The 26,800-nt window shown below is 41.0% G+C and overlaps 1 long non-coding RNA gene across 1 annotated transcript in view; it reads left to right on the forward strand.

The window, feature by feature from the left end:
- LOC110340899 overlaps nucleotides 1-26,800 on the forward strand; it is a 73,882-nt gene that overhangs the window by 28,594 nt on the left and 18,488 nt on the right. The window contains exons 2-4 of the long non-coding RNA XR_005874829.1: nucleotides 15,073-15,150; nucleotides 23,398-23,522; nucleotides 26,306-26,545. This is a non-coding gene — a long non-coding RNA (uncharacterized LOC110340899). The remainder of the gene's footprint in view (nucleotides 1-15,072; nucleotides 15,151-23,397; nucleotides 23,523-26,305; nucleotides 26,546-26,800) is intronic.

Raw genomic sequence — 26,800 nt, forward strand, 5'->3', positions numbered from 1 at the left:
GAACATATTTGAATGAGGAACCTCTTAACGTCAGGGAACAAATATAAAGCAGCCCAATTATTGCTAGCTGACCTACATTTCTTGTTAGGATTGTTTGATGACCAAAGGAGATGATTAATTTGTTATTTATTTCTGTCTTCAATCTCCTGATATAAAAAAGTATTGGTGAGTGGGTATGCACCCTAAAGATTTAAGATAGAAATGACTGATTTTTTCATATGTAAAAGTTTGGATTTGTGATTCTTTTAAGATTCCTTATAAGATTATCTTTTAAGATGAGCAATAAAGTGATTGCTCCTTTCTTTGTATCTGCAAAATGCAGCCTGCTAGTAAAAGAATACTTTGCTTCTTACACCGTTCATCTACAAGTTGCTTGGGTATGAATGTTTGTGGATTTTTGGGATAATTTGTTTTTCACCTGTAATATGTAAAATGTTTAATCATGTAAGGGATATGGAAAACATTCTGTTTTTTTTACAGGTATTCATTGTAATCAATCACTTGAAAAACAGAATGTAGCCACATTGTAATTTTTATATTGCCTGAAAGTCTTTGCTGGGGTATATAAGCTGTGAGGGAGAAAACAGAGTTAAAATGAGTCAGATGAAAAACATCAAGAATGAGAGAGTTAGAGGGAAAACATAAAATGAGAGAGCCAGAAAGAGTTAGAAGGAAAACATCAACAATAAAGATAGAGTTAGAAGGAAAACATGAGGAGTGGGCGAAGGAAATCACCAGGAAAATAAAGAATAGGGAATACAAAATAAGAATAAAGAAAAGGCCTGAAGGAAATCAAGAGAGTGTGTGAGTGTCTCTTCCCTTTACCACCCAGACAAAGAAGTTGTAGTATATACCTCCTGACTCCATGGATCCCCTTTGAGGCTTACACTGCTGGAGGCCGCCCCCCCCCACCAGACAGCAATAATTTAGTTTCATATTTGGTACTTGGAGTTAGTATTGATGTTCTATTAAGAAAGTTCTTGCCTACCCAAATATTATGAATGGTATATCCTATGTTCTCTTGTAGAAACATGCCGTTGATTATGAGAAAGGAGTCCAGCCCCAGTGTCCTTCATACCAGCTAACATCTAACAAGCTAACAGTAGCTACTATCACTATGCTCTTGCTGGCTGTCAGATCCGTCTAAGCTTTGAGCAACCATGCATTAAGCTCTGTTCATTCCCTTATATAATCCCAGGGTGCAAATAAGTGACACTGCTTGCTACTGAGGTCATATTATAGATGAGAAAACTAAGGATGAGGAAGATTTATTAATTTGTCCACGGTAGATTCATGTTCAGAGTCATAACTGTATGATTTTAGATTCTCCATGTTTTAACACCCTAAAATGACTTTCTAATGTGTCCATGAAAGGTGATCCATAAGGAATGCTCTTTATCATGGATCCTGAGATTTTTTATTAAATATGTATGTATGTGTGTATATTTATCTATTTATTGATTTAATGTGTGTGTGTGCAAGAGAGAGAGAGAGAGAGAGAGAGAGAGAGAGAGAAAGAGAGAGAGAGAGAGAGAGAGAGAGAGAGAGAGAGAGGTGTGATGTGTGTGGGTAGAGATCAGAAGACACATTTGTAGAGCCATTTTTTATGGGTTCTGGGGATGGACCTCAGGTTGACAGGCTTGAACAGCAAGCAGCTTGCCCACTGAGCCATCTTGTTGGCCCGGAGCCTTTGATTTCCAAGAGTAAAGACTGGCTTTTTCTTCCGTTACATTTTACAACTACAATTACATCCACCAAACCTTCATACTTGAGGTAGTCTCTTCCAGTAGAATTAATGAATCTTCAAACAAGAAGACAATTTCTTTAAGGACAGGACACATCACAGTGAGGGATGTATCCCAGCTCTGCCTGCCATGAAGCCTGAGGATACATTCAAAGACCAATTTAGAGTGTGAGCGTAAGAAAAGACATTGCTTATTTAGCAATAACTGTATGTATGACTTTTGTGGCTATTAAAGTGACATCTTTTAAAGGATGCAACACAACTAGGTGCAAAGATTTTTAAACAAGGTTTGAAAAGTAAAAAATGTCTGAGTTGTTCACTTCTTTCTTGTATCTTAGACAATCTTTTGTAGGAGAGAAGAATGTTGACAAAGTTAAACACCAGCGGTTACAGGATTGACTTCTAGTGTTTCACACATTTTTCATTAGCTGCTTCTGTGTTCTTGTTTGAGGCATATCTCAGTAAAGTGGGTATTGTCTCCCTACAGGCAGTGGTTTCGTCAGTTGTGTCAAAATTCTTGACTCTAGCTCAAACAATGGCTAAGTAGTGGGGCTATGCAAGCCTGAGGACCCAAGTTCAGATCTTCAGTGTCTACATGAAATGTTTCCCAGCTGTGGGGAGGCAGAGGCAGCGGGATCCCTGGGGCTTACTGGCCAACAGTCTCGCCAAAATGCTGATTTCCAGGCTCAGTGGGAGAACCTGTCTCTAAAACTGGCATCAGCCATGGCATCTGACATTTCTGAGCATTAAAATGTACCAGTACACCAGAAACAACTTAACAGTGTGTTAAATGCCAGGGCATTTCATACCCATTTCTCATCTTAAAGCTAATCTTACATAATATTTTTCTACTGTAAAAATTTAGATATACTTTCTGAGACACAGAGAGGTGTCAGGCAGCTTAGCTGAGGACACACAGTGGTGTGCAGAGCTGAGATTCAAGCTTAATTCTGTTGGACACTAAGACCTGTGCCTTCCTTTTCTATACCAGCAATCCTAAGAATGCTTTAGATCTATACTTGCGGTATTTAGTGACACGAACGAGATGCACTATGATCATGTAGCATTGATTTGTCTTTCCTAGCTACTTCCTTATGGGAAAAATGGTTTTTCCATCTGCAGCAGCGATATGTGATTTTACTTAACATGTATGCGTTTCTCGAGTGGGTAAAAGTAAACAGATAAAGTGGGAACATTGTGAAGAATGAGGGTGCTGCAGCATATGCTAGCCCATACCCCACTATGACTGATGCAGGACTGGAGGAGGGCTAGACTATAATGCTGTATGAACAGGAAAATGATGACTTCTGGATTACGTTATCTGTGTTAGTCATTCGAGAGCTAGACAGGCTGAAGCTCTACTATCTTGTCACTCAACCTGAGTGGGAAGGTTGAGAGAGGCCGGGCTCTGGAGAGGTTCAGAACCTGGGCCTTAGCCTGTTGTGTCCCATATATTACATTTGCACTGCAGTTTCCCCTTTCTCCTTGCCTCCCAGCCTCCTCTCCTCCCCCTGCACCTCCCATCTCCCCCATCTCCACTCCTCTTGCATTTCTGTTTAGAAAAAGGCAAGCTTCTCAGGGATTTCGATCAAACAGGCATAAAAGTTTCAGTAAGACTAGGTACAAAACCTCACATCAAGGCTGGACGAGGCAGCCCATTAGGAGGAAAAGGGTCCCAAGAGCAGGCAAAAGAATCAGTGACAGCCCCTGCTCCCACTGTTAGGAGTCCCAAGAGAGATCAAAGCTACACAGCTACCACATATATGCAGAGGACCTAACTGAGACCCATGCAGACTCCCTATTGTCTATCCAGTCTCTGTGAGGCCCTCTGAGCCCTGGTTGGGTGATTCTGTGGGCTGTGATCTCCTGGTGTCCTTGACCCCTCTGACTTCTTCAACCTTTCTTGCCCCTCTTCTGCAGGATTCCCCCAGCTCTGCCTAATGTTTGGCTGTGGGTCTCTGCACCTGCTCCTATCAGTTACTGGATGATGCCTCTCTGATTATAATTATGCTAGGTTCTAATCTGTGAATGAATATAACAGAGTACCATTAGGAATCATTTCATTGATTTTTTTTGGCCACTTGTGTTTGCTTCTGTCCTAGGTCTCTGGGCTCTCCCGCCTCTGGGTCCTGGACTTCCATGCATGTCAGGCATGGCCCCTTTGTGACATGGATCTCAAGTTGGGCCAGTTATTGGCTGGCCACTCCCACAAGTTCTGCACTGCCTTTGCCTCAGCACATCTTGCAGTCGGGACACATTGTAGACTGATAGTTATGTGACTGCGTTGGTGTTCCAGTGCCACCACTGGAAGCCTTGCCTGGCTACACAGGATGGCAGGTTAGGCTCTGTGTCCCCCATTACTAGGAGTCTTTATTAGGTTCACACTGGTGGATTCCAGGGAGTTTCCATTGCACCAGGTTTCCACCCCACTCTGGAAATGCTCTCCCCCCATCCCAGGTCTCTTCCAGGGATAGAGGGAGAAGGATTATTGCTTTTAATGCCCCACCCCACCTATTCATGGGAGCACAGGCAGTCAGGACCTATGGAGACAATGTGTGTTGTCTGGGACGGTTACTATGTTTTTTTGTTATTCAAATCTAGTGTATGAAAATCCAGGCTTATGTAGCAACCTTATTCCTACAACAAGAGGGTTGTTTTGCTAAATAAAGGACTCCTTGCAAGGGGTTCTTCAAGAGGAAACATTGTTACTGTGGGGTGTAGGAAGTTCATTCCAACTTTGTAGAAACTCTGCTGTGGTGAAGAGTTTTGCCTGTTTTACAATGAAGACAACAATGTGACTATTTTAAAAAGTGCACTTTGATCCTATAACATTAAGAGTAAATGGATGCTTTTTTTCTCTCTGAGCATACAATGAAAACAAGTGTAAATTAAACTTTAAGCATTTAATAGGTATGGCCCAGGGAGGCAAGAATATTTCTCCAACCAGTTTTTAAGCTCTTCAACTTTTTGTTGGCTACTGTATTGGTACCTAACCTACTATGTTTATTTATCATCTTCTGGAAGAGATATATTCTCTAGTAATTCTTAAAGGACAAAGGCTATTATCTTTATCTTCCTATTATCTGACAGGATCTGGCTCATAGTAAGTACTGCTATCGATGTTTGCTGAATAACTAACTAAATACCTTCTTTAATTTTTCAAACCAAATTTCCAATGCAAAAAAGCTTTCCCAGTGAGTTTTACCTCTGCCACTCACGACTTTCTTTTCAATTTATCACTTCTTCTCTTCAGCTGCACCTTCGCTAGGTTGAACACTTAATCCTAGGTAAATAAGAAACTTCCAGAGAGCCAAGGCATCCCTAAATTGTGGATTCTGTGACTGATTAAGAAAAATGAGTATATCCATATAGTTAATAAATAAATTCTAAGCAGCCTTCACATAGTTGCCTAGTTTTAAACCGCTAAGTACTTTTGTTAAGTACTAATCAAGTTTATTTTCTGGTCCATGCCAAGCAAGTAAGAAGAACTGTAATTTTAGGGGAATGCCAAAGCCCCCATCAGAGTGCTTTGAAGTGCTTTTGACTTTATTGTCTATGAAGAATGCATGCTTACTGTGTTTAAATGTCAGTTTTATAAAAGCCATGTATTTCAAACGAGGTTGTCAAGTAGTAGGATGTGGATTTGCAAAGAATTGATTTCTGGTTTCATGTTCCCACTTTCCAGGCATTTGTTTCTTCAAGTAAATTTCTGTCACACCTCGCTTCATCCTGAAGGGATATCCTGATACACATAGCAAATTCGGTACCACTTGTGCTTTTGGAAGAACTGGGTCCCCAGAGCCCCTTGTCCCCTTGTCCCCTGGATGAAAGTTTACGCATCATTCCACATCCTTGAAATTCATGTGACAAGACACAAGTGTGGCCATGTTTGCATTTTCCTGGGAGAGTACAAAACTCACAAAGCAGTAGGAAGCAGATGCGTTTGCCTTCCTCGGATTAGCACTTGAACTCAGTAATAAAGGACCTGCCAGTAATTAACGACCTCAGAATAATGAAATGATTACACAGAGCACCAAGAGGCCCAGCATAGCTAGGGAAGACAGTAGCTGGGCTTTGCCCTTCCAGATGTTTGCTTTTGGTACCTGCAACAACAATGTTCTTCAAAAGTGCCTGGATGAGGCATCTTTGTTTAGATAAAATACAGGACTGGAGTCTAGTGTAGTTGTAAGTTGTATTTCTGGTATGTTTTGGAATATTTAGATCAGGATTTTTTTTGCATTCCTTGTCAGGTAGAGAGGATCCATGCAAACCAAATTTCCAGTGAGTAAAGGTATGCAGGGGGACCAGCCATTGTCTAGCAAACAGGCCTGCAGATGTTCTCCACCTCATATTATTGTAGTCTGTTTCAAACAACACTTAGAGCCATTCAGATGGAGGGGAGTGAATAGGGATGAAGAGACCAATTAACCAATTTTTCTTGGCCTTTCCTCACACACAGACACATTCTGTACAACACCCTGGTTTTGATGTATTATTTTAATTAATCCTAGTCTTTTGATCCCTGCGAAAAGAAGGTTGGCAAATGTAGCAGTGCTCGGGAGTTTCTTTATCGTAAAAGACACATAATTTCAAGCATTTAATAAGGTAGATTTATTCTGGGTAGTTTAGCTTGCACATTCACTCAAACAGCCCTCCCCAAAGACAACATTAAAAATGTGATTAGTTAGCTGCCATCAATAACACAAAATAGGAAAATGCTCTCTGAAGGGACAGCTTTGTGGAGGGCACTGCACAGTGTGTAGTAAAAATATATGGCCTAATAAGTTTACATTTGCAGGCTCATTTGTTAAAACTCTTGAATTTCTAATTTGTGTCGGAAAGATAAATGGATGGAGCCGCGGTAAAGTGTGAGATTAATACTGATGGATGGGGACTCAGTTTTTTGCTGGCCTCTTAGTTCCACACAACCCAGTAGGCAGTTTACAGAAGAACCAAATGTAGATACAAAGAAGGCCATTATTTACTCTGGTTGAGACCAATTACTAGCTATTTTGTTCTGTTTGGCCCCATAGTTAAGGAAATTCTACATAATTTAATTACCATGTGTCAGCAATCAAAGCCTACATTTATAATTTGATGTTTCCAGTGTTGGCCCCCAAGCTTCCTTCTGTAAGGAGTGGTTACTCTTGTCTGACTCTTTGGATTTCACAAGACATTTCTTTAAATATTTTTGGATGAAGCTTGGGAAGAAGGTGGAGGTTCTAAGGGACACGTAAGAAGGATGGATTTCTCCATACCCAAGGGGGCAGGATACAAAAGGAAAGTTATGCAGGAAACTGGTCACAAAAGGGGACATTTAATGCCTCTTGCCGCTCTATTCCTTGTACCCACTTCTAGCGAGGGCACAGGGCACAGTCTGCAGAGCCTCATGCAGTTCCCCTTGCATGAAGTTTCCTGAGTGTCTCCTGAGTTTCCTGCAGTGTGTCTCTCTGGGGCCTCAGAGCAGGAATGACAACAGGGCCCAAAGACAGAGGAGGAGGGAAACCAACAGCAAAGAGTACAAGCCAGGTGTGGTGGTGCGCACCATTAATCCCAGCACTCAGGAGGCAGAGGCAGGTGGATCTCTGTGAATTTAAGGTTGGCCTGGTCTACAGAGTGAGTTCCAGGACCCTGACTCAGGAAAACCCAAAAGACATGTAGTAGACATGTAAATTGTAGCTTCTTTATCGAAAGCCAGGCATATACACACCATGAACCACACACACACACACACACACACACACACACACACACACACCATACCACACATACATACTACACACCATAGACACATATCACACTACATCATATACACCACACACACACCATACCATACCATACCACAAACATCATACATACCACACACACAACAACATACACCATACCACACATGCTATCCCTTTTGTTGAATATTATATACAAAACCCAGAAAATAGTCTCCAGAAGGAAATTTCCAATCATCCCTGAATTTTCAGGAATTGTCTCAGAAGATCTCAAAAGGTGTCTAGTGCAGAGGAAGTAACTAACTAGGAGAGCAGAAGAAAACCTAGGATCAGGTCTAGTTGCATGGTGCATATAAACTGTGCGGTGAAAATCTTACTTAGATTTTCTACATTACCAGACAGGAGAAATACTTTTATAGGGGCTCTGTGAAGAGGAAATGGGATAAATAAAACAGTGGCTATTGTAATTTGAATGTAATTGACCCACAGGGAGTGGCATTATTAGGAGGTGAGGCCTTGTTGGAGGAAGTGTGCCACTATGTGGATGAGCTTTGAGGTCTCCTTTGCTCAAGCACCATTCAGTGTGACACCCAGACCACTTCCTGTTGCCTGTGGGTCAAGATGTAAGAACTCTCAGCTTCTTGTCCAGCACCTATTTGCCTGTATGTTGCCTTGCTTCCCACCATGGAGATAATAGACTGAATCTCTGAAGTGTAAGGAAAACGCCATAATTAAGTGTTTTCCTTTGTAAGAGTTGCGGTCATGGTGTCTCTTCACAATGACAGAAACCCTAACTAAGACAGTGGCTTAGGATGTATTCAGTTCCCAGTCTAACATAAACTAGACTGAAAAGTGGTCTCAAGAAAAATAAAAAGCAAACAAAAAATCAAAACAAACAAAAAAACCCACAAAAGCTTACAGGGATGACTCACTGGGTAAAGTTGTTTTCTGCCAAGCCTGACAATTTTTTTTCCAACGTAATTTTTTTTCGTGGTTAGCTGGGGATTTCATATAATGCATCCTGATTACACTCACTTCTCAGTCCTCCCAGGTCCACCTGCAACCCACTCTGTGACCTCCTCACAGAAGAAGAAGAAAGAAAAGAGAAAAAATTCCAAATCCAGCTTGTGTTGTCCATATACTCCCTGGAGCATGGCCAAACCCCCAATGGCCAGCTCCTTGAAGAAAACTGAGTTCTTCCCCATCCCACCCCCCACCAGAAGCCATCAACTGTGAAGAGCAACACTTCAGCACCCCATCACAATTTTTAAAAGTTCTCCAGACTTTAGAGAGATTCACAGAGATCCACCTGCCTCTGCCTCCTGAGTGCTGGAATTAATGGTGCGCACCACCACACCTGGCTTGTACTCTTTGCTATTGGTTTCCCTCCTCCTCTGTCTTTGGGCCCTGTTGTCATTCCTGCTCTGAGGCCCCAAAGAGACACACTTTTGGGGAGTGGGATGGAGGTGGGGGGAGATGTTATCATAGAAGTCTTCTACTTCTCTCATCCTCAATGTGAGTTTGCAGTCGTCATTGATACCACTGCAAATGGAGCTTCCTTGCCTTCTACAGATCAGCACAGATCAAGGACCTCCACTTGGTTTCCAGGGACATAATGGACCGTGGGCCTCAGCATGGTCTCCAGTGGCTTACAGACCTTGGGCATCCACAACTGGACCACAGACATCACCACGGTCCTTGATGGCAGCAAAGGCCATGGACATCAATATGGCCCCCACATAAAGATGGAAGATTTACAGAACCCACATAAGGATGGAATAACTGACTTCCGCAAGTTGTCCTTTGGCTGACACATACACATATGACACAAAGTGAAAGGAAATGAAACAAAACAGCCTTAATAACTCTAACAGGGAAATTCAGAATCAGTCACTGTAAAACTGTGGTGTCGTCTTGTGAGTAGGTCCTGATGTGAGCCACAACATCTCTATTGATGTATCACTCGGTTGCTCCCACTTGTTGACTGACTCAGAGGGCCTGCATGGTGGGCGTTGTGCTTACGGCCAGTTGTTTCTTCACATGTAAGAAGTTTGGGTTGATACTCTGCAGTACACTAGCCTTAGTCCTTCAGGCCTGCACTGTTTCTCTCCTGAGCCCCAGTAGCAATTTTATTTATATTTATATTGTTTTTTTTGAGATAGGATCTCCCTTTGTCTGTCCTGGATAGTTCTGTGTATCCTGTAACTTGCTATGTTACTCCTGTAACTTGAACTCCTGGAGATCTACCTGCCCCTGCTTCCTGGATGCTGGGATTAAATGTGTGCGCCACCCTGCCTAGCTCAAGGAGCAATTATAATTCTGCTCTATCCATGGAGGTGTTTGAGTAAATCACATCTATCTACAGCATGGCTTGGTCTTGAAGTGTGACTGGTGCGGTGAGTGAATGAAGAGGCAGTAGACACTGAAGAAATGACACACATAAAGAAAAGCTGGGATCAGTGGGCTATGTTCTCTCTGATGGAGGTTATCTTCTGTGTGCAACTCAAGGACCTCAAAAGCACAGACACCAGAAATAGCAAAGTTTTCTCCAGCTGAGCTCAGAAGAATGGCATTGGAACTTGGCTAGGTAGATCGGGATGCTCTTGAATATCCAGAGGTCTACTTGCCTCTACTTCCCAGGTGCCAGGATTAAATAAACATTTTCTCTCATCTAAGTACTATGGGTGGTTGACCACAGTGTACACAAACCAGAAACCACAGCTTCCTCTGCCCAGAAGACTAAAACTGAGTCTGATTTACTGAGAGACCTCCCACTGAGACAAGCTAAGTCTTCTTTGTGCTGTACATAAAATAAATGGACTGAGTTTTGGAGTCAGTTTTTAAAAGAAGATATACAAATAAATAATGTGGAAAGTTAATTTCTCTAGCAGACAGAGAAACTAAAAGCAAGATATCTTCCTCCCTCCTTCACCCCTCCCTCCCTTCCTTCCTTTCTTCCTTATCACCTGCTTAGGGTTGGTTTTAAGTTGTGTAGGGTTCGGTATGGAAAGTGATGATTAGACTCGGGTATCTCTTTTAGATAAGTTTAAGGGTCTGGATGGGAAGGGTATGGTTAAGATGGGATATAGGTAGACTGACGTATCTTCTTGTGAACTAGTTTTAGCAACTGTTAGCTATAGATAAATTGTTAGATTCTTGTATGTTGACTGAATAGTGTCGTCTTTCTGTTTATGATGTTTTGCATATAAATATAAAGCTATCATTATGTATATATTTTGTATATTGATGCAACTTAGCATATTTTATCAAATTGCACTTTACAGTTCTACCTGTAGTCAAGACATTTGAGTTCTATCTGATGTATATATATATATACATGTATATGTGTGTAGTTATATTTTTGAAGTCAGTATCGTTGCTAAATTATTTTGCTTCAGCCATTGAGCAACTATGTTTCTGAGAATTACAGATTATAGTTACCCATGCTTATTATACCTATGAGGTTATTCAGACATAGATATTTGATCTTCAAATATTTCAAAGACATGCAGAATATGGCATTTAAATGTTTTATTATCAGTACTCTGTTGACTTGAGGCACTGATGACACTCCATCTGGAGTTCATTCTCTTCTTGGTTACTGGCCTCTTGAGCAAAAAACTGCCCCCACCTCGACTGCTGACCTTGGACATGCTGTCCCATCTGAGCTTGCAGGAGATAAACTTAAAGGAGAACTGCAGAACCTTGCCAAGTCACGGTAAGACAGTTTTTCAATTTCCCTGCTTCTGAGATGGTCCATCTGATACTTTAGGCCTTGGCCAAAGTTGACTTCCCAATGTTGCTGTGAGACCTTGGGTGACGGTTCAGGTAGCCTGCTGATTCTGTCTTCACTTGCACCTTTGGGAGTCACATGCTTGCTCTTCCTAGTTTTGTTATTTTCCTTCTCAGGTCTTTGATGATGTTGAAGACAAGAGAGTCATAGCAATATCCTCTTATGCCTTAGATTTAGACTTTCTAGATTAGGGCTGGCATCAGAGTATTCTCTGTCATGCCTTCATCCTGATACTGGACATATACACTGAACATGTATTATATATCTATTGCTCGGTGTTGCTCTTGCTGGTAGTAGGTGCTAACTTCTGTATGTTTACCTTGCCTTTTCCTGGAATATACGTGACATTTGTTATCATTGTATATAGTTTTTGCATCAAGCTTAAGACCTTCTTCTTTAGACTAAAAGGGGAATTGAAGACATCTTGTCAGTGAACTTGTAACAATGGCCACACCTCTTTGGGCATGGCCTCAGACAGATGGAAGCAGAAAGAGAAGATCTTGAGGAATAGCTTTCCTTGGCTTGCTCTTTCTGGCAAGTCAGCGGATCCAGCAGGGAGAACAGGGAAACGCTTTGGCAGTTCTTTGTATTTTTTCTGTGTAATTGTTTCCCAATAAACACCCATTTATCATTTATCTTGGGTCTAGTGATATAATTACACCCTCCCTTCCTTCCTTCCTTCCTCCCTCCTCCTTTCCCTCCCTTCCTTCCTTTCTTCTGTCCCTTCCTTCCTTCCTTCCTTCTCTTCTTCCTTCCTTCCTTCCTCCCTCTCTCCCTCCCTCCTTCCTTCCTTCCATTTTCCTTCCATTCACCCTACTTCCTTCTTCCCCCCTTTCTTTTAATTTTTTTTAATCATATTTTCAAAATTTTATTAGGCTGGCCACAAACCCACTACATAGCACCGGTCATCTTCGAACTGACAACTGTCTTCCTTTCTTAGCCTCCTGGTATCAAGATTATAGGTATGTGCCACCATGCCTAGTTCATTTTTTACTTTCTTCTTCTTTGAGGATTACCTCAGATTTGTAGCAATCTTTCTGTTTCTACCTCCTAACTTCTGAGATGATAGGCATGCATCACCACGCTGTCTTTCAGATCCATTAACAACCATGTTTGCTTGACACAGGGTCTCAGGTTTCTCAGGCTTGCCTGGAACTCTTCTTTCTCCTGTCTCATCTTCCCTGGTGCTGAAATTGCAGCTGTGTATCACTGCATGCAGGCATTCTTTGGCTCCTTAATGAAACAACAGGAACACCTAAGCAGGTGATAGTTCTCAGCTTTCCTCAGATCAGAAGTCAGTGTACAGTGTTAATCTAGATACACCGTACTCCAGTGAGTGTATTGTATCTGGAAGCCACACTCTGCAGCTGTGAGCTCCTTTGGTCAGACATTCAGAAACTCACATTCTTGTGTCAATAATCAATAACCCCAATCCGCCAGAACCAGGCAGCTTGTCAGGCCCTTGCTTAATCAGAGTTTTAGGAAGGATGAAGTCTGTAATGAATTCTTATAAATTTGCCTTCAATCCTCCCGTGGCTGATGACAGCCTTGCATATGTAGATCTGCATTTGCTGCTCAGTGGGAGAGCGTATTTGACATTTCAAAGACTACAAAATATGATCTGGAAAATAAACACTGCTGTAGTAATTTTGATGGTTGATCATCTGTTTAATGTAATGTCAGCTAACTTAGAGACTGTAAACTAGGCTGGCTTGATTTGTTATCAATTTTCAGTGCTGTTTAGCATCCTGAACAAAAAAGCAAACAAAACAACCCCCCTCCCCAGAAGATCCAAGGAGAATGAAGCATCAGGATGGAGTTTTATCTTTATGAGACGAACTGTCAGGTGTTTCCCAGACTCTAAATGTAGGTTGCTTTGATTACTTCTAAGACACAAAAAAAGCACTTTATGTTTTCAAATGCAAGGGAATGATATTCCAGACAAAGAGCCTATTGACTACTTCATTTTTGTGCTAATGTTAGTGAGCTCCAACCCAAGGGCACTAGTTTAGGCTACATTGACTCATACAAATAAGTTTTTTTGGTTGAGTTCTGTTTGATAACTTTTGTGTTTATATTATTGCTTTTGTTGAAATGCTGACATTTTTCTTTAACTGATAGCTTTAATGACATGTAAACTTGACTTGGGACTGACATTGTCATGTGTCAATTTTTGAAGATATGGGCATGTTACTTAGAATATAGAAATTTTCCTGTTCTAAATTCCATGGTTTGAAAGTCAAAGTATAAATTTCAGAATGATCTGCATGACCCAAATTTAAGAAGTGCAGATGTACACTAATTCAACTAAATGGTTACTGGGTATATACTATTGAAGAGAAGCCAGCCACTATCCTTCTCTTTCTCCTCAACCCTGCTTCCTATAGGCATCTTTTTACATCCACATCATTTGTTTCCTGTGGTATTTTCCTGTGTATTTCTAGGTAATATGCTTCTATGACTATTTCTTTAAATTGATAGAATCAATTTGAAATGTATCAATTTCAGAAACCTCCACAGACTTACCACGATGGTAGGTGAAGCTATTGCTCTTGCCAACCCTCTTGCCCAAATCAATGCAGTCACGTCACTGTTTCTTAGGACAGTTACATCATGATTTTCACAATCATATTGGACTCACATAATACAAAAGATAGAGCTCATTAAGAGTAAGATAGTGAAGGCCAGTATTAGAGATTTGGAGACATGTAGACTACCAAATGGCATGCTTGGTCAGTCACCAAGATCTGTACAATGATCACACATGACAGAATTTCCAGAATAGCCTACCTATCATGTCTTGAAAATGAAAATTTGCTGCTTACATTATATATTTCTACTTTTGAAAAAGGTGCTCTGTAGTTTTTGAGACAGGTTCTTACTAAGGCCTTACTAAGTTTTTGAAGCTGACCAGGAACTCACTGTGTAGCTCAGGCAAATTGGTAGTTGGAATTACAGCCACTAGGCCTATCAATATTTGGAATTTCAAATGTTGTTTTTCTTTCTGGATGAGTATATACCTATCATTATATATCAATTTATACATTTATAAGTTTATAAACATATCATATTGCATGTTATCATATAATATGATGACATACATTTAAATTTTATAGTATTAATATTATACTAATGTAGTTTTCCTTTTCTTCACCTCTTATATTAGTTATTTTTGTGTCACCTGCCTTTACCTACTGAGTCATTTTGTTGGCCCTCAGTTATGCAAATTAATGTTAATATACAAAACATATGTATATATCCTAACACATTATTTATTTATTATGTGTTTGTCATATATTATAATTAATGCATTATATAAATTACATACAATGAATAATTTATCATAAATATATTACATTTTATGCATTAATGTTATAATCCTTCATTTATGCAATGTTCTTTTCATCATATGTTTATCATGCTGGGGACTAAATCAAGGGCCTTGTATATGCTGGGCAACTGGTCTACCTCTGAGCTACACCACATACACACACTTTTGTGACAGAATCTCACTGGGTAGCTCACTCTGTCTTCAAACTTGAGATTTCACTGCCTCTGTCTCCAGAGTGCTGGGATTATAGGTATGTGCTACCATGTCTAGCTCACACAATATTTCTTTTCAAGCCTTTAAATCATTCTTCATGCCTTTGTTTGATACTCCATTAGAAAAGTTTGGTTTTTTTTTTATCTTCAAAAGAAATGCAATTTCTAGCTCCTTTTTAGCACTTTGATTTACACTGTAGGTAAAGCTATCCTTATTTCTTTTTTATAATAGAGTGCTGACTGCTATCTTTATTTCTTTTTTATAATAGAGTATGGACTGCTTCTGCTTCCATGCTGACTGCTCCTGTTTCCACAGTGCTTCCTGTAACTCATTCTCCACACAGTAGGTAGGTGGGATGTGAAGAGTGGAAAGCAGTTTGTTTCATACCCTGCCTAGGTGTCCCATTGTGCTGCCTCGTTCCTTCATAGTACTTATCACTACTGGATGTTATTCAACTATTTGATTGGTCATTTTACTTTCTTCACTTTTGGCATGTAAGTTCCATGAGAACCAGGGAATCACTGGTTTATTCACATTCATACATCCAAGGTCAAGGGGAGACCCTGATCTTCAGGAGGCACTTCTAAGTAATCAAGGAGTGAGTGAATACATGCTCAGTGACATGACCTCCTCCTGGGATCATGTAATTGTTTCTTCATGTTGCACCGCCCCCTCTACTCTTGTTTCATCTTAAATAGGCACTTTCTCCAAAATCTCTTAATAAAAATTCATGTTGTACAATTTTTCTATTGTGTACTCAATTTACTTAAAAGTACTCCAGAATGTTTAGTAATAGAATAAAGTGTATAATAACTATATAATTAAATGAAAATGGCTGTTTGTGAACTTTTGTATACAGCAATCTTTCTTGCAGGGGAAAAACTTGATCATGACAGCTTTAGTGATAAACAAATTGAAGTTTAATTTTATCTTATAGAAAATTCTCTTTGCTGCAGATAGATCCATATCTATCACAATGCACAAAACTTAAGTCCAAATGGATCAAAGACCTCAACACAAATCCAGCCACACTGAACCTCTTAGAAGAGAAAGTGGGAAGTACCCTTGAACAAATTGGCACAGGAGACTGCTTCCTGAACATAACACCAGTAGCACAAATACTGAGATGGACAATTAATAAATGGGACCGCCTGAAACTGAGAAACTTCTGTGAGGTAAAGGACACAGTCAACAGGATAAAACAATAGTCACATCTGACAGAGAGCTGATCTCCAAAATTTACAAAGAACTCAAGAAGCAAGTCTTCAAAACACCAAAGGATTCAATTAAAAAGTGTGGTCCACAATGACTGATGGAAGCAGAGGCAGACACCCACAGCTAAACACTGAATTGAACTCCTGGAACCCAGTGACAGAAAGGGAGGAGTGATGAGCATAGGGGTCAAGACTGGGCTTGTTTAACGCACAGAAACAGCTGACCTGAAAAAGGGGGAGCTCTTAAGAGGACCCCAGATTGATGGCTGTGTGGAAAGCATGGGACTGATCTAGACCCCCTGAATGTGGGTGTCAGTGAGGAGGCCTAGGTAATCTATGGAGCCTTGGGTAGTAGATCAGTATTTATCCCTGGCATACAAATCCCACAATGAGGGATGCCCTCTCAGCCTGGACTCTTGGGAGGAGGGCCTAGGCCCTGCCATGAATGAAATGACAGACTCTGGATATCCCCATAGAGGGCCTCACTCTCCCTGGGAAATGGAGTGGGGATTGGGTGGGGACTGAAGGGGTGGTGGGAAGGTGTGGCAGGAGGGGAGGGAGAGGGAGCTGGGACTGACATGTGAAGCAACCTTGTTTCTAATTTAAATAAAAAAGACATAAAAAAGTGGGGTACAGAACTAAATAGAGAATTCTTAATAGAGGAGTATAAAATGGCTGATAGACACTTAAGAAAGTGCTTAACATCCTTATCCATGAGGGAAATGCAAATGAAACAACTCTGAGATACCATCTTGCTCCTGTCAGAATGACTAAAATCAAAAACACCAATGACAGTTTATGCTGGAGAGGATGTGGAGAAAGGGGAACACTCCTCCACTGCTGGTGGGAGTGCCAACTTGTACAGTCACTTTGGAAATCAGTATGGAGATTCCTCAGGAAAATGGGAATCAATATACCAAAAGACACAGCATTCTACTCTTAGGCATATACCCAAAAGAAGCACACTCACACAATAAAGACATCTGTTCAACTATGTTCATAGCAGCATTATTTGTAATAGCCAGAACCTGGAAGCAACCTAGATGCCCTTCAACTGAAGAGTAGATAGAGAAAATGTGGTGCATTTACACAATGGAGTACTACTCAGCAGAAAAAACAATGGAATTTGAAATTTGCAGGCAAATGTATGGCACTAGAAGAAACTATCCTGAGTGAGGTAACCAAGTCACAAAAAGACAAATATGGTATGTACTCACTCACATGTAGATTTTAGACATGGATCAGGGGAGTGCCAGCCTACAGTCCCACCATCAGAGAGTCTGGGAAACAGGGAGGACTCTTAGAGAGGTATACATGGTACCCAGGAGAAGAGGAATGGGATGGGATCTCCTGAGTGGATTGGGAGCATGGTGGGAGGGGAGAGGGAGCTGTGAGGAGAGGGAGGGGAGTGCATGGGGGAGCAGGAAGCTTGAGTCGGGGAAAGAATAGAGGAAAACAGGATGAGAGATGCCATAATAGAGGTAGCCACTGTAGGTTTGAGAAGAGATCTGGCACTAGTGAGATTCCCAGAGATCTACAAGGATGACACCAACTAGCAATCTAAGCAATAGTGGAACGGCTACCTTAAATGTCCGTCCCTGATAATGATTTTGACTACTTCCTTATATGCCATCCTAGAATCTTCATTTAGTGACTGATGAAAGCAGAGGCAAACATCCACAGCTAAACTCTGAGCTGAACTCTGGAATCCAGTTGCAGAGAGAGGAGTGATGAGCTAAGGAGTCAAGACCGGGCCGGTGAAACACACAGAAGCAGCTGACCTGAACAAGGTAGAGCTCATGGATGGACCCCAGACTGGTGATTGAGAGGACAGCATGGAACTGATCCAGACCCCCTGAACGTGGGCGTGAGTGAGGAGGCCTTGGCAATCTATGGGTCCTCAGGTAGTAGATCAGTATTTATCCCTGGCACACAAATGGAATTTGGCAGCCCATTCCACATGGATGGATGCTCTCTCAGTCTGGACACATGGGGGGAGGGCCTACGCTCTGCCCAGGATGAAATGACAGACTTTGGAAATCCCCATGGAGGGCCTCACCCTCCCTGGGGAGTGGAGGGTGGATGGGGTGGGGGGGCTAGGGGAGCTAGTGGGGCTGGAGGAGGAGGGGAGGGAGAGGGAGCTGGGATTGACATGTGAAGCAAGCATGTTTCTAATTTAAATAGAAAAGTAAATTGTCTTTGAACACAATTGTGGTAAATATCAAAGTATATATTTGGTGCTTACACTGTGTCTAGGTATATGAGTGTGTGTATGTTTGTATGTATGTGTATGTTTTAAAACCGAGACAGTAACATAATAGTAAAATACACGATCTCTACCCATGTAAGGTGCATAGTTTGGATGTATACCCCAAAGGCTCCCAGCCAGTAGCCCTACTGGGAAGACATAGAACTTTTTAGATGACAGTCCTCCACTCATCCAGGATGTGTCCTTGAAGAGAAGATAAAGACCCCACCCCCTAATGGTTTCACTTTTCTTATTTTCATCTCCACCATGAAGTGAGTTTTTTTGTCCTGTGTTGCTACTTCGATGTGTAACAAGCCCCAAAGCAATAAGGACAGTCCATAGTGAACTGAAACCTATGAAGCCATGGTCAAGAATAAGACTTCCTCTTTCTGAGCTGCTTACCCGGGTGTTTGTTACAGCAATGGAAAGCACACAGCCTGCATTCACTCTGTAAATTAGAAATAAAAGATTAATGTTTCAGTACTGTGCTGGCTATTTTATGTCAACTTGACCCAGGCTAGAGTCATTTGAGATATGAGATGCTCAATTGAGAAAAGGCTGTATGCAAGCCTGTATGGCATTTTCTTAACTAGTGATTGACGGGGGAGGGCCCAGCCAATTGCAGGTGTGGCCACCCCTGGGCTGGTAGTCCTGGATATTATAAGAAAGGCTGAGCAAGCCATGGGCAGCAAGTCAGTAAGTAGCACTCCCCATATGGTCTTTACATTAGCTCCTGCCTCCAGGTCTCTGCCCTGCTTGAAGTCCTGTCCTGACTGCCTTCAGTGATGAACACTGATGTGGACGTATAAACCAGATAAACCCTGTTCTCTCCAAGTTGCTTTGGTCATGGTGTTTTATCATAGCAATAGTAACTCTGACTGGGACAATTAGCTGGTGTTGCTTATTCTAAACAGAACATGCTAATTACTGGAACACAACCAGAACCAAGCATGAACAGAATTCATGACCCAGTTGAGTCATGCCCAAAGTTTTCTTGCTATGTCTATGTGTCACTTTTCTATAATTTTCTTGAACTGCTTGTGCAGTGGGTTGTTATACACATTCACAACAAAACAATGAGGTTTTTCTTCCCCCAGACAATGTTCTATTGGTTTAACTTAAGAGCATGTGGCAATTTACATATAAACTGTTTTATGTTTAGAATAATAAAAATGTCAGGACAAATAGGAAATGTTAAACATGGTGATATTTTTATACCATGTAAAATTATTGCTCCATTTAAAAATTAAAATTATGAAGGGATGTGATTGATACCACACAGTGCAGTTACTACCGAGGCGAGGCAACACTACCGGAGCTGTTCCTTCATTCTCTGGCTGAGTGCTGTTTTATTTGGTAAATAATCTGACAGCTGCAATGCACTCTTTCATCCTGTAAGCCCGTATGAAGCCCGCCTGGAAAGCCGAAGAATGGTCTGGACTTATTGCCTTAGGTGTAAACACGTTTCTTGGGGATGAAGTGAAGTTCCTCTTGGTCTCTTCCTCCCACTTTGCTCCCCTTCCTGGAGTTTGCTCTGGTGATTCTCAGGTCCCCGAGGAGGCTTGTTCTCAGATTCTTTTCCCAGGTTAAACAACAAGAGTACAAGGTCCTTGGAGTGCAGACTGAAGAGACATGCTCCGACCTCTTCAAATGGAATAAAACAGACCAGACAGAGAAGGGAATGGAAAACAGGCATAGCTGAACAAAGGATGAGTCTGACAGACTGTAGATCTTGTGTGATTTACTCAAGGCTCGTGTTTTTATTCCTCCTAAATTTTGAAAGAGGTGAAAGATATGTGAGAACACCTATGAGTATATATAAAAACAAATGTGTGCATAAAACCCTGTATCTAAACCATCTGAAATAACTCAGGCCTGTCAGCTGGATTCCCTAGGAGAAAGAATTGGTGGAGAGAAATTCTTTAAAGTAGTTATTGCCTCTTTTGGGATCAGAGAATGAATTTTCACTTGTGCTTAGAGACTGCATTAATACGAGCAGTACAAAGATCTAGGTAGCATATCCCAGCCATAAAAAAAGAGATAAAACCAGAAAAATGGAAAATTTTGCATCAACTTCAGCCTTAGACAGGGGTCAACAGGGAGTTGTTGAGCGATTTTTCTCATGCACAGAGGAGCCGCCTGCTTTTCCTCGATGAAGGGAAGTGTGTGCATTTCACACCGTTGGAGCAGGCCAAGGCAAGTGTCTACTCTTGGCATTAACTCCAAGTAATGTTCCCTTGGAGTGACTCAGTTCTTGAATCTGGGTGATCATTCCCTCCCAGGAGTGTGTGCTGTCCATCTCAGCACAACCCTGGAGGGTTGAGATCCGGCACCTCAGTTTCTTCTGATGACCTTAGCCATCAGAGCCGACAAGTCCAGCCAAAGCAGCCTGTGAGGAGTGTGTCACCCCAAACCGCAAATCCTTCTCAGTTATGATTCAAGCACTTTCTAGAACCATCTTGTGGGAAGCACCCGAGAAGGATCTGAACAGGAGTAACCCAGGATTCGATAGTTCCTGTCCTCAGCAGCACACTGTGTGGATGTGTGGGAAGAAGCAGCAGGCTTCACAATGTTCGTGCCAGCTTGCTGTTGATGCTGTGATCCTCATCATTTTCCTTTGTAAAGGGAAAACAGGCTGAGAGATATTCAACAATTGGTGACATTACATAGTTTACCCAACAGATCTGGAAGTGAACTAACTTCAGGACGGAAGCATCAGTGGAAAAGAATGCCAGTAAATATTTGTGAAATAAACTGGCAGAGAAGTGGAATAATTTCAAGGCAAATCCACTGTTATTAGCATATAAATAATTTTGCTTTTGTCCAGGTTAAAATCATCTTAAAATTATGGAAATCACTTATTACCACTGACATAGTACCAATAATGGATAATGTATGTTCATAGTAAAGTGGTACTTTAAATAAAAATGTAAAAAATACGGGTTTGTCTGTATTATGTATTTAATATTGGTGAGGTTAGTAACTATTATTTTCCCTGGTATATAAAGCTAAAAATATGGATTTTTCTTTGTTATGTATTTAATATTGGTGAGGTAAGTAATTGTTATTTTCCCTGGTTTATAAAGTTATGTCAAAACTTGCCCACTGAAAGTGACTTTTAAAAGGTAAGGATTCAGTATCTTTTAATTTATACCTCTCTTCTATGTCTTTCTCTTTTCACTGCTGCACGTAATTGGTTGCTTAGTCCAATATCAGGGATGTATCTGACAAGTAACTTCCATGCCTGTCTTCCAAGAAAGACAGATAGAAAGCAAACAAGCATTTATTCATTGATGCTTTTTCTCTGTTACGCTTTTATGAGTGGCGTCCCAAGCTATGGCTTGACCAGGCAGCTAGATCTAGGAAAGAAAATGAGGAGCATGTGTCACAGGGTGAGGCAAGGTACTGCAAGGTTACACCTGCACAAGTTTGGATTGAGTCTACATAGATATTACTATAGCAACCAGAGAAATAAAGGACAGACAGGGCAAGAGATTCTGAGGTGGTATGTAGGATAGGTCCATACAGACCAAGCAACAAGCAAGCAAGCAAATTAAGGATGGGACAAGTACAAACAAAACAGTCACAATCCACCTATCAATCACCACCTTCTCACTTTTAAAGGATGATAAAATGGTTGGTCAGAGAGAAGCAGAGAATAGACAGAAGTCACTAAGAACGACATGGGGAGGAGAGTAGAAAATGATGACTAATGGGTACCAATGCACAGAGGAGGAAGGTGAGTTTAATATTCTGTAGCACAGGGTGTTACTTATTGACTGCAATACCAATCACACATTTCAGAATAGCTAGAAGAGGAAGAGGTTGGAAGTTCCTATCACACAGAGATGATAATATTTGAGGAGATAGAGGGGGTAAGTAATTTGACCATTCCATATTATAGGCATGTGGAAATTATAATATTAGACCCCATAAATAGATACAAATACCTTACCTCCCACCAGGGTATTATGGGGACCTTGGCCTGTCAATCAATTCTACAGAGATAACTAATGTCTCTTCATTTGGGAAATAAAGAAAAATAGTTGTCAGTATTCAATGAATTAAATAAGGAAAGGACTTGGGTAATAAAATGCTTTGAATTGAATGGCAACCATGGCACATTGCACCATGAAATTGGAAAATGCAGGACCGTGAGTTAATGCCTAGAAAACAAAGGTTAAAAGTTCCACACTGTGTCAAATAAGACAGGGCTGAGAAGCAATTGTTCTTACTTGCTTTCTGCTGCTGTAATGAAATACCAAACGCAAAATCAAGTCAGAAGAAAAGGGTTTCTTCCAGATTACAACTTCCAGTCTAGCATAGGATAGGTCAGGACAGGAACTGAAAACAGTACCGGAGGCAGGAACTGAAGCAGAGACCACAGAGGAGTGCTGCTTACTGGCTTGCTTCCCCTGGCTTGCCTAGTTGCCTTTCTTATTGGTCCCATACCCACCTGCTTAGGGGCCATAAGCTCCACAGTGGATTGAGCCCTCCCACATCAATCAACAATCAATAAAATGCTACACAGATGTGCCTACAGTCCAATCTGATGGAGGCATTTTTCACAAATGAGATTCCCTCTTCCCAGGTATGTCTAGGTTTATGTCTAGTTGACAAAAATGATGACATAGATAGATTATACCACTAATAGCAAGGATGTTCAGATTGAATTTAAAACATTCTAAGTCAGATATAAAATATAAAGAAAGATATAGGGTGGCATAATGGATGTCATAGTACATGCCAAGAAAATAACCACCAAAACGTAAGCCATAGATACACAGCACACTTAACAGGCTTTCATAGAAAAGGATATAAAAGATCCTTAGTAATAGCAATATACCAAAATTGCCAAGAGCATAAAGCAAGTCTAAATATATCTCTAAAGAAATATCTTGAATATGTAATGAAAATTTTGATAGAACCTGTCAAGTCTTTAGATAGTGTGAAGCATCAACTGTGCCAGTTACTCCATGTGGGCAAATTCTGGGAGTGCTCCAGTGAGTATTATAGATTTGGGTTGATGGTGTTGAGAAACGATAAATAGCCTCTGTGGTAATATGACTTTTAAGCTGAAAAAACTACTTCCAGTAACACCCAAGCATAATCATATATTCTTCTTTTGTAGAAAATACAAAATGAGAATCAGAATTGAAGCAGAAGACAAGGACTAGAAAGAATTCAGCTGACCAACAGCTTTAGGAACCCAGCTTTGGGTCTAAGAGGAGTTATTGGAAACCCAGCTGGACCAAGGTGAAGGGATGTTTAGTTTATTAGAGGGAAATGAAAAATGTTTAGATGTTGAACTATGTCAGAGGAGGTCAGATAGTATGAGTTAATGTGAAACTAACCAACTCAGCTGTGCGTGTTTCATGCTGCGTCTACAATTTAGGGCCATTTCTTCCAGGTGGTACATGCTGTAAGCACAGCCACATACAATTTTAATTTTCTGGATAATATCCTCATTCTGGTTCCTTTTTTTGTGCAGCTTTTCTGGTGGCTCAATTTGTACAGTTGTTACAACATTTTAATCCCAACTCCTTCACACTACAGGTTTGGCCCAGTGAGATGAGCATGGACACACACACACACACACACACACACACACACACACACACACACACTCACATCTCCATGTTTCCTTTAAGAGGGCTGATCATTCTAGGGGAAAGGAATATTAAGTGCTGGTTGGGCACTAAACTTTACTACTGACATTACCTATTAAGTATCTCTAAAGGAAATAATAAAATGGCAGCTTTTTAAAGCTCATGTGTGACTCATAAAATATGGCTTAAAACCTCCCACTTTATTACACTTTTACTTTTGTAATTATTACTGTAAGTGATAGGACCATGCAGGGCAATCAAAAATCAACTCTCTCAACTCCTACAAAGAGCCAGACCCCACACTGGAAGACTATCTATCAAAGTCTAATGCTTGTTGCAATAAAAGATAATCAGAGTGAATAGAGACAGTCAATAGACCAAAGATAATCTTGGAATAAAGAAATGTAGTAAATGTAATGTTAAGATCAGAGGTTCTGAGCTGGTACAACCCACTCCTGTCCTCTGTCCTCTTTTACACTTAGGGTGACTTCAGATTTGCTAAGGGTTTTCACCCTAATTTGCTCATCCAGCAAATGAGCAATAGTCATTGTAGATTAGTGAAGCTGGTGTTGGGACTAGGTGAACTGATGTATGTAAATATATTGGGACCAGGATTGATGAATTGTATGTGGCCAATGCATGTCAAATCATCATGGCTTTATTAGAGGAACGATGATAATTATTTTCTTATACATGGTCCATCAGATGGCCAAGTAGTATGTCTGATGTGAAGCTCTTTGACTGGTTGTCCAGGTATTTATAGATATGCTCCCTTCCATTTTGATATGAGCCTAAAGTAGTTGTCACAACTGAGCCTCTATAGGAAAAAAAACATGCCTTCATTTACTATAGTAAATGGGAGTGGCTAGGGAGAAAGTAAATCAATACTGTGTGAATGCCCACTAACTCCACAGCGTTGTTTTTATTTTTAAGAATAAGCCACAGTCCCTGATTTCCAGTATTTATGGTGTAATATAGTACACAGACACAGATGCAAATACTGCCATACAATAGAGAGCTTAAAAGGGGCTGCCTGAGGAGGGGGGGATGCCTGGATTAAGATTCAGATTTAAATTAAACCAATATTTAACCAATAAGCTACTGGATTTCAGACACTTTTCTTAGTATTCACTGCCGTTCCATATTGAACCAATCACCCACAGCTCTAAATTGGAACATTACTTATTGTGATATGCAGTAATCACTTTAAAATCCCATAGCAATAGCGTTATTTAAGATAGTTCTGTCTATGTTTCAAGTCAGGAGAAAAGATAAAAGGGTCCTTTAAGAAACTGTATTGCTGTTTAGTAGAGTTACCCTTTCTCAGTTCCTCCTAGCTCTAGTATCATCATTCATTTATTCACTTCATTCACTCAACCAGCAAATGTTCATCGAGTTTTTTTTAATTTCTTTTATGGGCTGGGCATTGAGGATTTTCAGATTAATACTCTACACTCCTCGGATTCAAATTTGCAGTGGAAGCAGTAGTCATCAATAGAAGTATCACTGTCAGTTGGCAATCTATGATTGAGAAAAGAAGTACGATTCGCTTGTTTTGAAATTATCTCTAACATGTCTCTCGGGAAAGTGGAAAGTTGATGGAGCATGACACCGAATCCTTGGGTCTGTAATCCTGAATTTTCTACTGCATACGCTGCGTGTCCCTATTGTTATGAACAATGTGGGGTGAGTTGGGACTGCAGATGGTGGGTCCACGCTGGGACCATGAAGACTGAGGCCCCTGCGGGTGATGGACACAGGTGGATGGGGGAACAGAAACCTGTAGACATGACTCATATTGAAAGTTTTATTGAGGCAGAGGTAAGAAAAGAGGTAAAGAGACACAGAGACAGAGAGAGGACAGAAGAGAGGGTAAGTGGGCTGGGGTCTTTCTTTTAAACGGGTCCTTTGCATCTGTGTGCAGACTAGTAGTCATGGAACCCTGGGCTGACCAGGGTACTGCCTGAGTGCATTCTGCCAGGTGACAGGGCAGGCCAGCATAATGCCCGAGTACTTACACCTATGCTGAATGCTCATAGTATGAACTATCCTTCTGTTTGCCTTCTAATCCAATTCCAAAAATATAGAACACCACTCGCTCGAGATTCTTCCCTTTTCAAGGTTACAGTGTCTGTAGGGTACCTCGAGGAACCTACCACTTAAATCCAACAAAGGGATTAGAGTGACAGAGGTCTGTAGTTAGGGTGTCTGTCGGCATGCTCTGTCCCACCAGGGATGGTCCTGGGTCACAGTGGAAAATAATGGATCATGATGTTTGACGGAAGCGAAATTTTTTTTAAAAAACTGAATTTGTGCTTTGCCAAGCACATTTGATTATCCCCTGCCTGCTCTAATGTTCCTCTTACCCCTATTAATCTTACTCCTTCCCATAATTTTTCAAAATTCATGTCTTTTCTTTTTTATTTTGAGACCCACCGATTTTAACCAGGATCATCTCTGTGACTTTGCGTTTGGGTCTTGCTGTTAGAGCCTGGTGGGCAGCTAGCGGCTGTTCTCTCTCAGCGGTCAATATACTTCATCACGAAGAGGCAGGGCGTATGGGCTCCTCCTTGATCCACGACTCACTGTGATGGGACTATCACACCGAATGCACCTTATTTTATCAGAACTGAGTTTTAATGCTCCCTCTTCAAACGCTGATAGTCGCGGGTAAGTTGCTTAGGTCCCTTTAGTTTGTTTCCTTATTATTAAGAGACAAAGAATCTCCATTTCAGAGTCATTGTACAAATCTAACAAGGCCAACATATATAAATTGCCTGTTGAGATGCTCTGTGGAACGTGGACCGTAGCAAATGAGTGTGTGCAGACCCAACAGCCGATGAAGCAAATGACCAAGGACAGAATGCCACGGTGACTGAGACTAGAGGCGAAACCGTGAAAAGAGATCGGTGATTTTAAATAAGA

The sequence above is a fragment of the Mesocricetus auratus genome, unplaced genomic scaffold, assembly GCF_017639785.1.
Source record: "Mesocricetus auratus isolate SY011 unplaced genomic scaffold, BCM_Maur_2.0 Super-Scaffold_2245, whole genome shotgun sequence".
Classification (NCBI taxonomy): domain Eukaryota; kingdom Metazoa; phylum Chordata; class Mammalia; order Rodentia; family Cricetidae; genus Mesocricetus; species Mesocricetus auratus.